Source organism: Lycium ferocissimum, unplaced genomic scaffold (assembly GCF_029784015.1).
Source record: "Lycium ferocissimum isolate CSIRO_LF1 unplaced genomic scaffold, AGI_CSIRO_Lferr_CH_V1 ctg4429, whole genome shotgun sequence".
Taxonomy (NCBI): domain Eukaryota; kingdom Viridiplantae; phylum Streptophyta; class Magnoliopsida; order Solanales; family Solanaceae; genus Lycium; species Lycium ferocissimum.
Window position 1 is genome coordinate 116,662 of NW_026725668.1, and position 14,518 is coordinate 131,179.

The 14,518-nt window shown below is 33.3% G+C and overlaps 1 long non-coding RNA gene across 1 annotated transcript; it reads left to right on the forward strand.

Annotated features, from left to right (window-relative positions):
* The first annotated feature begins 5,704 nt into the window (after window positions 1-5,704).
* LOC132044400 (uncharacterized) lies at window positions 5,705-11,841 on the forward strand. The gene is made up of 5 exons (XR_009412171.1): window positions 5,705-5,866; window positions 10,387-10,457; window positions 10,550-10,620; window positions 11,290-11,385; window positions 11,498-11,841. It is a non-coding gene; the product is annotated as an uncharacterized LOC132044400 (long non-coding RNA).
* Window positions 11,842-14,518: the final 2,677 nt, after the last annotated feature.

The following is a 14,518-nucleotide window of genomic DNA, read 5'->3' on the forward strand; positions in this document are numbered from 1 at the left end:
ACACACACACACACACACGAAGCATGGGTTTTGTGCTCTGTATCTAAAACTTTATTATATTCGTATTTGCTATGAAAATTTATTAATACTTTTTAAAAGAGAAGACTTGTTTAAAAGAAAACTATTTTCCTCTCTTTGAGATAAAACAATAGCAATATTTAAGCATCAATTGATACTTTCAATTTTAATTCGATTAATTTAAAGGTGTAAAATACTTATTATTTTTTATCAAATTTTGATTTGAATAATTCTAATTCAAATTATTAAATTAATTTTACATGTTTAAAACGAAACAAAGCAGAAATTGATTTTCTATTTAAACGAAGAAATGCTATTTTTTAATTTTTGGTAAATATTCTCGGTTTAGTTCATTTTACTTGTCATGTTGTCTTTTGCATGGTTTTTTTAAGGAAACGTGAATTAGAATTATAATTTGACTAATTTACCTTATTCATTATTTGATCTCCATTTGATATTAATCTCTTTTCACATTTATTAGAGTAAGAATAAAAATGAAAAAGCAATTAAATTCTATCTTATTTTAAAATATAAATATTTTAAGTATATTTATTTTAGTAATCATAACAAATAAATGACATGGCGGAATAGCAAATACAACAATTAAATATCTAGATTAGATCTCAGGCTAATATAAGAAAAGAAAGGAAATTGTATGTATTTGCCTACTAAACCTTTTGAAGAAAAACAATAATATGGGGTCCATATTTTTTGCTGTACAATAATTTCATTTGCTCCCACTAATGGGTTAATACGCATGTAACAATGAATCCACTATTATTGACTTGATGGGGATACTTTGAGAATTACATGAATATTGTTTGATTTTTAATATATGGGGTGACTTTTTTTCTTCTTTTTTTTTACATTGCTTTTTTTTTTTTTAATATGGGATCCACTTTTTTTTTCATGAGTTTGGAGAGGGTGGAGTCCACCTTTTTTTTATGAGTTTGGAGAGGTGGGGTCCACTTTTTTTCCTTTTTTTTTTTTTTTAAGAGTGACGACGACGCACGCGTAAACCGATCTTCTATATAGTAGAAAAATAGAAATATAATAAAGTATTTCTATCTACTTTTAAAAGAGTTGGTAATTTAAAGTATAAAATGTCATTTTTTTGCCCTTAAATAAAAAAGTGGGGACCAAAGGACGGACGATGGTGCTTCGTTTTTATAAACCGGCTCTTCTATGTAGTAGTAAAGTAATATATATATTGTTCAAAACTCGATTAATATAACATTGTAGTTTTGTCTCCGTATCCAAAACTTTATTATATTAGTGTTTGCTACGAATACAAAGTTGGCAAAAATTTATTAATAGACTTATTTAAAAGAAACCATTTTCTCTCTTTGAGATAAAACAACAAGAATATTTAAGCATCAGTTGATACTTTGAATTTTAATTCGATTAATTTAAAGGTGTAAAATATTCTATTGTTAATGTATGTAGATTGGGCCTAAACAATACCTATTATTGTTTATCAAATTTTGATTTGGATAATTCTAATTCAAAATATTATATAAATTTTACATGTTTAAAATGAAACAAAGTAGAAATTTGATTTTCTATTTAAATGAAGAACTACTATTTTTTAATTTTTGGTTTAACTCATTTTACTTGTCATGTTTTCATTTGCACGGTTTTTTAAGGAAACATCAATTAGAATTAGAATTTCACTAATTTACCTTATTAATTATTTGATCTCCATTTAATATTATTTTTTCTTTTATGACATTAATCTCTTTTCACATTTATTAGAGTAAGGAAAAAAATGAAAAAGTAATTAAATTCTATCTTATTTTAAAATATAAGTATTTTAAGTATGTTCTTTGTACAATAATTTCATTTGCTCCCCACTAATGGATTGATACGCATGTGGCAATGAATCCATCATTATTGATTTAATGAGATACTTTGGAAATTACATAAATATTTTTTGATTTTTTAATATGGGATACACTTTTTTTTTTTACATTGTTTGTTTTTTTAATATGGGATTTTTTTTTTATATTACTTGATTTTGTTAATATGGGGTCCACTTTTTTTTCCCGTGAGTTTGGAGATGGTGGGTGGGTTCCACTTTTTAATTTTTTTTAATTTTTTATGGGATTCATTTTTTTGTATATTGCCTGATTTTGTTAATATGGGGTCCACTTTTTTTTTCCGTGAGTTTAGAGATGGTGGGTTCCACTTTTTTTTTTTAATATTGGTTGGTGTTTAGTTGGGGCCCACACATTTTTTTTTAAATATTGGTTGATGTTTAGTTGGGGCCTATTTTTTTTTTTTTTTTTTTTTTTTTTTTTTTTTTTTAGTGGAAAACGGACGACGAAGCATGGGTGCAAACCCATGCTTCTGTATAGTTTAAATATGGTGGTTGACAATTAAAAAGGAAACCTAGAATATGTTTTTCTTCATAAATTTAACCGGTTAATGGATAGGTATTCTTTTTTATAATAATACTAGATGGCGTATGCCCGTGCTACGTTTGGGCCCAACACTTTGGATTATAGTGTATCTATGTGTATGTAGTTGTGTTTTTATAGTGATAATATATATATATTTTATATTGCTAATAAACATACATAAGTTTGCATTATTTTTATGCATATATATATACACACACACTATGTTCAAAACTCGATTAATATAATATTGTAGTTTGTGCTTCGTATCCAAAACTTTATTATATTAGTGTTTGCTACGAACACAAAGTTTGTAAAAATTTATTAATACTTTTTAAAAGAGAAGACTTGTTTAAAAGGAAACTATTTTCCTCTCTTTGAGACAAAACAATAGCAATATTTAAGCATCAGTTGATACATTGAATTTTAATTCGATTAATTTAAAGGTGTAAAATATTCTATTGTTAATGTATGTAGATTGGACCTAAACAATACTTATTATTTTTGAATAATTCTAATTCAAATTATTAAATTAATTTTACATATTTAAAATGAAATAAAGTAGGAATTTGATTTTCTATTTAAACGAAGATAGAATTTTTTAAGCAAGCAAATGATTGAACAACTCTTTTGCCGTTGTACCAAAAGTAATAGAATTACAAGTAATAAAGCTTATGAATTTAATCTTCCTAAGCAATTAAATGATTGAATTAATCTCTTTTACATTGTACCAAAATTAATAAAAATAAAAAAGAAAATTGCAAAGGTAATTTGGTCATTTTCTTAAAAATTTAATTATATTTATTTTAAAGCACGTGTCCTTGTAGCCCCCGACCTACCGCCTCTTTCTTTTCTAATAATTTTGCCATGATATGACGAAAAGAAAATTGTCAAACCCACATTTCTATTTAAACGAAGAACTACTATTTTTTAATTTTTGGTGAATATTCTTGGTTTAGCTCATTTTACTTGTCGTGTTGTCTTTTGCATGTTTTTTTTAAGGAAACGTCAATTATAATTATAATTTGACTAATTTACCTTATTTATTATTTGATCTCCATTTAATATTATTTTTTTTTTTACGACATTAGATCTCTTTTCACATTTATTAGAGTAAGAATGAAAATGAAAAAGTAATTAAATTCTATCTTATTTTAAAATATAAATATATATATATATATATATATATATATATATATATATATATATATATATATATATATATATATATATATTTTTTTTAAATATCTAGATTAGATCTCTTCTAATATAAGAAAAAAAGTAAATTTTATATTGCTTGGTGTTTTTAGAAGAAAAACAATAATATGAGGTCCTTATTTTTTATTTTTTTTATTTTTTTATTTATTTAAGGTGGTTGATACGCTTCTATATAGTAGTAAAAGTTCAATCACAATGAACATAGATGGGGACGTATTCTTTGATAAAATTATGCAGTGAAAATATTTTTATTTTTTAATAGGGGGTCCATGTTTTTTTTTTTTTTTATGTATTGCTTGTTTTTTTAATATGTAGTCCACTTTTTTTTTTTTTTTTTTGGAGGTGGTGGGGTCTACTTTTTTTTATTAATTTTTTTGGTACATGAGTTGGAGGACGGACGTGATCATATCTCCAAACTCATGTTTTAAATAGTATAAAAGTGTCCATTTATATATTTTAGGATTAGGAAACGGAAAATTTGGTGGGAAGTAATTAAATTAGGCTCCAGAATTAGATTTCTCTCCTATTCTTCTCAGTGTAATAATATAGCATAATCTATGAAAAGGGCTTCATTTTATTTGCCGAAGAGATTATGCTCGAGCTCTCTGTAAGGAAAAGGACTGCCATGCTTTTAGTGAAAACAACACAAAATACTCATAAAATCTAAATTAATTCGGAGTTCTAATTAAAACTTTACACCAATTATCGGGTTTTTAATTAATAATTTTACATATTTGATAAAACTTTTAATACAAATATATTTTTAGTCTTTATCCTTTAGCTTTTAATCTTTTGTCATTTTTCTTATTTTATCTCTGTCCCTTTTTTTGTTTTTTCTAATATTCTTTAAATGAATAAATATATATTATTTTTATACTAAGAATATATATAAATTAAATAATGTGTTAAAAAATGCAATTAAGAAAAATACTATGGTCACTGGCCTCTCCGCCGCCCCTAAAACTCTAACCATTTTATATTTTTTTGGCCACCTAGCTTTATATAACGTGATTTCATATTATTTTCTATTTGTTTATGGATTACGGGTTCCCTATAATATTGATGCTAGTGACAATATCCACAGTAGTGATGCATTGTTTATTTTGTTGGTTGAGAAGAGTTCTAATTATTCAAGGTTGACTCTCGAAGGATTTTGTGATCGATTTCCTTGTATACTCGTTTATGTGGATAGCCCAGTTGTTTTTTAGGAAGATCCACAAGGATCTCAATTTGCCCGTTTTTGCTTTGGTGGATAGTGATCCACAAGGGTTTAAGTTATTAAAGTTTTTTTCAACATATGGATGTGGTGGATTATAATAATTTAACTTGGCATCGATAGAGTTTTGGAATCGGGGATTTTTAGTTTTTGGATAAGTTGGGCTACCAAAGCTGTGTAGGTTGCCTTTGACTAAACGAGATACCAAGATTCTTCACAAGCTGCTCAAGAATGATTTTGCGAAGAAGAATCCGGAGTGGGCTAACGAGTTGACTTTGATGTTGAAGACTAAGCAAAAGGTTGAGGTTGGGGCGTTGTATCATAGAGGATTGAGTATTTCTTTACAACTTATTTGCCATTCAAGTTGCAATGAGCTATATATACGGCCATGTGGGTCATCCTAGAAGCTTATAATGGTAGATGTAATGTTCCAATTTTTTGTTTAAAAACTTATTATTTATTTTTCTGCATTATTAATACACCTCAGACCCCACTTATGGATTACACTGGGTTTGTCGTTGTGTTTGTTTGTTTTTTTTTTTTGTTTTTTTTTAAATTAAGCCCGTTTGGGCATTTTATTAATCATGAATCAAAATGCCTGAGCCCAAAAGTGACCCAGCCCAAAATCAACAATAAACGTCCAAATAAAAAACAAAGACACAATTAGGAAAGCATTGTCCAAAGTGCATCGATTTGCCCTATCTGCTTTTTGTTGTCCAATTATTCCACTGCTGCCATAGCTGCTCCTTGAGCTGCTCCTCTTCACCGACGTGGATGATGAAGGTTTCATGGGGTTTGGACCCCCATTAGCCTCTGAATCGTCTCCTCTGCCTTACACTTCAACCAGGTATTTTCCTTGTTTCTTGAATCTTGTACGCATCTGTCGAATTTAACCATTATAGCTGCTAACATTCCAATTGTTTTCATGTATATCTTTGGAATCATGAATTTGACTTCTGAGAAAGTTGATCTCCCTTTGAATCTGCAACTCGACCCTTGAAACTTTCAAACTCAGGTATGTCTCCAAGATTTCAAGCCTGCTATTTCGTTCCTCATAAGCTGTGTATTTCATTTCTATTACTTGATCTGCACTCTTAAGTATGGAACTTGGGATTTATCGCTGTTTAGAATCTTTCTTAGCTCCACTTCCATCTCATTGAAATGTTCATATACTGTTGTTCCTTTGTCTAAAGCTCTGTTAGCTAATGCATCAACTAATTGATTTCCTTCTCTTAAAATGTGAGTATATGTTACCTGCTTCCCCTCTCCCATACGTTTAATTTCGTCAACCCAATTTGCTAAACTCCAGGGTGGTTTCCAGCCCTCCTTTAGAATCCTTTGAACAAATTGTGAGTCTATTTGTATAATGATTCTATTGAACTGATTGTTGTTGCACCACCTGATAGCTTCCAAGATTGCCACTGTTTCTGCTTCATTATTAGTAACATGTCCTATCTCTGCTGCTCTGGCAAAAATTAAATTGCCCTCCTCATTCCTTACACAAAAACCAAAAGATCCTCTCCCAGGGTTACCTCTTGATGCACCATCAGTGTTGCACATAATCCAACCCCTAGGAGGGGGTTTCCAAATCACTTTCTTGTATTTCACCTGTGTTCTGTATCCTTCCAAAAACTGTAACATGTCCTTCCAACTGTGAGGAATTTGTTGTATTGAAGGATTTCTGAATCTGACCAAGTTCTGAATTGTAACATAGATCTGATATATGCATCTTCCAACTGATCTCCTCTCTCCATGTTTATATGCATTTCTTCTCTTCCATAGCTCCCACAGAACTATAGCAAGCATAGCATAAAACAATGGTTTCAACCTATTATTAACAGGTTGTTGCCACCATTTAACTATGATCTGTTGTAGTTGAAGTCCTTCAATATTAATACCTGCAAGAGAAGAAAAAAAGGACCAAGTCCTGTTAGCAGAAAAAGACCTAGCAAAAAGATGTTGAATTGTCTCCTCCTTAGGACTTGAACAACACCAACATCTAGATGCTAGGTTAATATTCATCCTTTTCAACACATCATCCAATGGAACCTTAAATTTCCAGCATCTCCACATGAAAAAGGAGATCTTAAATGGTAGTCCTTTTATCCACATGTATTTATAAATCTCATTCTCCTGTCCTCTCAATCTCAAATAGTCCCAGGCTGATTTAACTGTAAAATCCCCTTTGCTATCTAGAAGCCACCACTGTATATCCTTCTCCTCAGTCATTACAGGTGGTTTAATAGTATCCCTTATGTGTTGTACGACATCTCCTGGTAGTATTAGTTCCAATCTTGCCACATCCCAGTTCCCATCAATCACCATATCTGAAACATTTTGAATTCTGTCATCATATGTGTCCTCTGTTGTGACATAGTATAAAGCCCTAATCCAGTCCAATTATCATACCAAAACAAAGCATTGCCCATTTTGGTTTGCCACCAAATGTGTTGTTCTATCAAGTCCCTAGCTTGAAGCATCTTCTTCCAATTTTGTGACCCATACTTCCATTGTACCACAACTGCATTTTCTTTTTTACAGTATTTATTGCTGAGATAAACACTCCACAAGGATGGTGAAGTTCTAAACTTCCACCATATTTTGCAATATAAAGCCATGGATACATCATGAAGTGATCTAAACCCCAGTCCCCCTTCCTTTTCTGGTATACACAACTTATGCCATGCTGACCAATGTCTACTTTTACCTCCACTTGTGTTATTCCAGAAAAACTGTGCAAAAAGCTTGTGCATTTGTGTAATTACACAATCTGGGGGGTTCAAAGCAGATAAAAGATGAATGGGCATACCTTGTAACACATGCTTTATTAAAACAGCTCTTCCTCCAAAGGATAACATTTTCCCTTTCCAAGATTGCAACCTGTGCATTATTTTTACCAGAATAGAATTATAGTAATCCTTTTTCCTCCTACTATAGAAAATAGGGCAGCCCAGATATGTGAATGGGAAATCCTTTCTTTCAATTCCTGTTATCACCTCAACAATTGCTTTTATATCACCTGTGACACTATGATGCATGTACATAGAGCTTTTATCCCTGTTTACCTTCTGGCCTGATGTTTCTTCATATCTTTTCAAAACTTCCATGATTTTCTGTAAGGATATGATATCAGCAGAGGCAAAAATGATCATGTCATCTACATATGCCAGATGATTGATCTTAGGACACCATTTAGGAAGCCCATATCCTTTGAAATGTGGTATGTGGTGCAACTGATTTAGGTTTCTTGAAAGAACTTCTGCAGCCAAAATAAACAGAGTGGGGGATAAGGGGTCCCCTTGTTTAACCCCCCTAGATGATTGAAAGAAACCATGTTGTTGTCCATTTATTAAGATAGAATACCAGTTATTACTGACTATTCTGAAAATCATGTCCACAACCATGTGTGAGTATCCTAACTGTCTCATGACTTTTGTCAAAAATAACCAAGAGACCCTATCATATGCCTTAGCCATGTCCAATTTAAGTACCACATTTGCAGTTTTGGTCCTCAACCTTATATCTGACACAATTTCCTGTGTTAGCAACACATTTTCCACTATACTCCTCCCTTTAACAAAACCAGCCTGATTTAGAGAAATCATTCCTTGAAGCCCATCTGCCAACCTTTCATGGATTAATCTAGAAAAGATTTTGTTACTAAAGTTACTCAAACTTATAGGTCTCATATCAGAGAAAGTATTCACCAAATCCTTTTTTGGTAAGAGAACCAAGTTTGTGTGAGTCACAAATCTTGGTAATTCTGTAGCACAAAAGAAACTTTTCACCATATTAGTTACATCCTCCCCAATTATATCCCAACAGAATTGATAGAATAATCCTGTAAAACCATCTGGACCAAGAAATATATATATATATATATTATACCATTAAACACTATCTCCTTAACTCTCTCTTCTCCCGATTTGGTCTCTCTCTCTGATTCTGTCATTCTGCTCCTCTGTAACCATTCTGGGTACATGGTCTAGAATGCCAAAGTTAGAAGGATCTGGTTCCTTTGCAAACTGATCTTGGAAAAATCTAATGGCTTCATTTGCAACTTCTTCTCTTTCTTCTAACCATACCCCATTCTGCCCCTGTATTCTCCTTATCTGTAATCTTTTCCTTCTACCTTGCATATAAGTATGAAAGAACTTGGTATTCCTGTCCCCATCCTCAAACCATTGCATCCCTGCTTTCTGTTTCCAGAAAGCCTCCTCAAGGTGTAAATATCTATTTAGTTCAGCCTGTACCTTGTGTAAATTCTCCCTATTCTGAGGGGAGGGGTTCAACTCAAACTGGACTTCTTGTGTCTTTATAATATCCTCCAGAGACTCTATCTGTTGAAATATGTTCCCAAAAGTGTTTTTGCTCCAAGTCACCAAAGCAGCTTTAACCTTCTTTAACTTAAAATAGAATAGTGAAAAAGGGTTAGCCATGAAATCTGCAGCCCAGTTCTCTTTCACTATATCCAAAAAAGAATGATGCTTCACCCAAAAATTTAGAAACTTAAAAGGTTTTCTAATAGGATCAGCATTTCCAGCATAAGAAATAAGCATGGGAGCATGGTCTGACCCTGATCTAACCAGATGTTGGATATCTATATTAGGGAAAACAGTTTGTAAAAACTGATTTCCTAAACATCTATCCAATCTTTTAAAAATACAATCACTCCCACTCTGGCCATTCCACCAAGTAAATTTGCTCCCTTTAAATCCTAGATCATACATCCCACAATTATTAATACAAGAATTAAAATCTTGTATCTCCTGCAAACTGACAGAAAGTCCTCCATATTTTTCCTCCTCTGAAGTAATTACATTGAAATCCCCTCCTATCATCCAGGGACTGTTACAATTTTCTGCAATGCCTTCTAAGCTTTCCCACAAAACCCTCCTCTCCACTTGGGTACATTTTGCATAAACCACAGTGATGAGTAAAGCTTCCTGCATTCGTTGAGCTTTGATCTTTATAGTAATGTGCTGCATGTGATCATGAATTATTTCCATCTCAAACATCTCATCCACAAAGATCCAGATCTTGCCAGATATATTTGCAGCAGCAGTATGCATATTCAGTCTTCTTTTATAATCTTCCATTTTATCAGGATCTTGAAAAGGCTCCAAAATCCCTATGAAACCAAAATGATACTTAAGGTTCATTTTTGTTAGCCTTGGAAAAGCTTCCATAGTATTCACTGACCTAATGTTCCATATCATTGCATTCATCATTCAAACATTAGTCTTACTTAGTGCCCTTCTAGTTTGAATACCAGTTCCAGGTGGAACACTAGTGTCTCTTTGTTGCTTCTTTTTGCCTCTTCCTCCCCCTTTGAGACACTTTGGTGAGATATCCCTTGTGTTAATGCTAACTGATAGTGCTGCTCAAGTGATTGGCCATCCATATCATTTCTACCATCACTGCATTGTATCATATTACCCTGACTGACTACATGTTTATTTAAGTTGCTATCCCCATCCTCCGTATTTTGCTGTGACTTCTTACCACTGCTGGCTGGGCTTGTATATTGTACAGGTGCATGTATATCCTCCTTGCTCTGTCCAGTGTCCTCTATATTATCTGGTGGATCCCCAGTAAAACTATTGGTATCTCTTTTTTCTTTATTAAAATCTGTACTTTGTAGCCTGTCTTTATTGGCAACATGTGATGATTCACTCATTATTGTTGCTGCTTGCAGGTTTTCATCTTCTGGTGCTTTCTCTCTTATGATAGAGCTTTTGTTTTCCCTAATATCTACTTGCTGGTCAGGTAATGTATCTATATCTTTTGCTTCTTCTATAATCTTTTGGCTGCTACTATCATCCTCTTTATGGCTTTCATCTCCCCCCTCTTCTAGCTTCTTAAGGGATGAACTTATTGGATGCCTTTTATCAGAATGAAAAACATTCTCAATCCATTCCTTTGTGTTTGCTGGAAAACTTTCATCACTTTTGCTTTCCTCCCTTTCTTTTGTATTAGCTATGTCTTCCTGATGCTTCTCTTCTAAAACTGCAAATGTATTGCTTGTTTTCATTCCTTCTACTGCCTGTTGTTCCTTTCCCACTTCTGCAATAATAACCCCTGACTTATCCTTGATGTATTTATTGTTCCTCCTTTGCATCCATTCCTTCTTACCGTGATAATTCCACCCTTCTTTATTGTTCTCCCTTTTCTGTTGTACTGCTGTGGACTCCTCTGCTTGAGAAGCTTTCATCTCTTCTCTATGTTTCCTTTGCAATTCTGGATTCAAAATTCTACATTCAGTTTCTCCATGCCCTTGTAATTTGCAATGTTTGCAATATTTTGGCAAATAGTCATAATTTATCTTGATCCATTTTGATTTGTTTTTTCCAGTTCTTTCATCTACTTCTGCAATATTGATTCTATTAGGATGAGTTGCTACTAAATCAATTTGCACCTTCACTTTTGCACAACTAGGCCTGGTCCTATTCGCCGTAGCCAAATCCACTGTCAAAGGCTTCCCTACTGCAGTTGCCATGGAGAAAATGGCTTCTCTTGCAAAAAAATTTGGAGGTAAGTCCGGAAAGCTAATCCAAGCTACTGCCACTGATGTTTCTTCTTCTGGTTTGAACCATGGGTCCCAAATTAATGGTCTCATCTGACAATATCTCTCATGTACTTTAAGGTAATATGCTGGAGTGGATAACATCTTCACATAGTCTTCAAAGAGAAACAATCTAATCAGAATGTATCTTTCATCAATAAGGCCAATGGTGGAATTCCCTTTGATTTCACATTGTACTGGAATTACTTCTCTTAATTTCTTTATGTCTATGATATCATAAGAGAATTTACCCAAAATTGCATATTGTAACTCTTCTTTGATTATCATCTGGTGTATTTCATTAGAATTCCAGGTTATGTAGGGTTCACCATCTACAAAATTAACAGTCTTGGATGGGATATTAATCTGCTGTGTATTCTGAACTGCTGTTGGAGGCTTCAAAAGATTTGCATAATTCTGTTCTTTATCTTTTCCGCTGGGCAAATCTATAGGGACATTTAGGGGGTGTGCACTACTGGTTGCTTGGGTTGTTGATTTTGAAAGAATTGAGGCAGTCATGGTATTGTGGATAGGTTTAAGGGATGGGAAAGTGGAAAGGTACTGTGAAGGTGAAATTATGAGAGATTGGTTAGGTGGAACATGCTCCGGTGGAGGCTGTCCACCGGCCGAAGAGGCCATAGCGGCCGACGGTGGCTGTGGTAATTGGTTGAAAAATAGGGTTTTTTTTCCAGACGTGATTTGTTCAGTCTCCGCAAATTACCCTTTCTTTTGTAGTGATTTTTCCTTTTACGGGTTTGTCGTTGTGTTGTTGTTGTTATTGTTGATTAACTCTAAAGTTTAATTAAGAGAAGACATTATTTCTCCCCCTGAAATTGGCACGAAAACTCACTTTAACAACTAAACTTAACTTCTAATTATATACCCCCTAAAGACCATATGTTTCAATTATTTTTCACCCTGAAAAAATAATACCACTCTCACAATGTGAGGTGTATTACAATCGCGCCACGTCATTGCCACATCATTGCCACGTCGTTGCCACATCCTTGCCATGTAAAAAATTACCAACCCTTCATTTTTTGTTTTTCTTTTATTATTTTTCTCTTTCTTCTTCTTTCTCCCTTTTCTCTTTCTTCTTCTTTCTCCTCATCCTCACCACACTTGTAGCAACCACCACTTCCGCCGCCACCACCACCACCATAACCACCGGCTCCTTCAATCAACCCAACTAAAAAATCCCATCTTTGTCAAAGATTTTCTTTTATTAATCATATTTTCACATTAATTAATTCCTAATCAATTATTAAAATTCCTAAATCATATTTTTTCCAACATTAACTCCCACCAAACTGCCTCCACCCACCAACCTTTCTTCATTTTCAACCCCCTCCCCACACACCAATCCATTTGAAGGGCAGTTCGTGCAATTTGTTCATTGTTGTTAGATTCCATTTGAAGGGCAGTTCGTGCAATTTCTTCATTGTTTAACAATAATGAAGAAAATTTGATTTATTCAGTCCATTTAAAGGGCAGTGCGTGTTGTGTCAAACTGGAAATTATGGAAATTATTTCCAGCCGACACCATTTCATGGAAATTATGGAATAGATATGGGTTGGATTTTCTCAATGCCATGATTGAACATAGCCCAGAAAAGAAGCAACCAATCATCACAACCCCTTTACAACATCAGCAGCAGCAACAGCACAAAAAAGAAGAAATTGCACAGTTTGTCCTTCAAATGGGATGGTCTTTAATTTTGAGGACAAGCAAGAAGCGTATAGGGGTGTCAATGGCAATGGCAATGGAGTAGACCAGCAACAGCATAAAAATGAAGAAATGCACAGTTTGTCCTTCAAATGGCAATTTCTTCAAATGGTTGGGGGAAGAGGAGGGGGGGGGGGGGTGGGGGCAAGAAGAACAACATAAAACTGAAGAAAGTGCACGGTTTGTCCTTCAAATGGCAATTTCTTCAAATGGGTGTCAATAGCAATTTCTTCAAATGGGTGGGGGAAGAGGAGCGGGTGGGGTGGGGGGAGGTGCATTTTTATTTTTTAATTGTATATTATTTTTATTTTATTTTTTAATTTTATAATATATATATATATATATATATATATCAGCGGGTCCACCTTTTTGTGTTTTTTACTCTCTTAATTTTTTATTTTTTTCGCCAAGTCAGCATTTAGGGTTGTATTTAATTAAGATGAAAGTTGTTTAGGGGAGTATATAATTAGAAGTTAAGTTTAGTTACTAAAGTGAGTTTTCGTGCCAAGTTTTTTTTTTTTTTGGGGGGGGGGGGGGGGGGGGTGGATGATGTCTTTTCTCTTTAATTAAATTAGAACTTTAACTTTTAGAAGGCGTTTGGCCATAAGAATTATTCATTTTATTCCGAAATTTTTTTTCACTTTTCAGCGTTTGGCCATAAGAATTTCGAATACAACTTGAAGTTGTATTCCGGAATACCAAAAATTCAAAAAATTTGTTTTTAAAATTTTTTCACTTTTTTACAACTACATTTCACCAAAAACTACAATTTCAAAAACTATGGCCAAACACAACTCCAACTCCAACTCTAAAATTCCAAAAAAAGTGATTTTTTTTTTGTTTCTATGGACAAACGGGGTCTTATTAACCTGGAACTCGAAACTCATTTTTATCTAAAATTGGTGTTTTCGTATATTTGTTGTGTTAATTCACAATTATAGTTAGACGTATCTTGCGCTTTTTGTATTTTCTCCGTTGTCAAAGAGCAGTCAATTAGTATAATTTTTTTTTTTTGCTTGGTGCAATTCTACTCTTTTAAACATCCAACCTTTTCTCACATATTACTTTACTTATATATAAGCGGCTAACGAGAGGAGCTTAGGGTCAGGAGGATATTTTCAGAATTTATCATTAGGACTCTGTGAATTTCTACTCCTCCCAGCTCGACAATGACCGCTTCGATTCTCTTATTGCCACTCTACCACTTTGATAATATCCACTGTCTCAAAAACTCCTCTACTTCGCTCTTCTTCTTCCGTCTTCTTGGTGGATTTTCCGTCGATCATTATTTTCTGCTGGTCATTCGGACTCATCATTGTTATCGCGTCATCAGTCATAAGGTCAGTTCTGTTTTGCCTGCTTTCCCTTTTGCAATC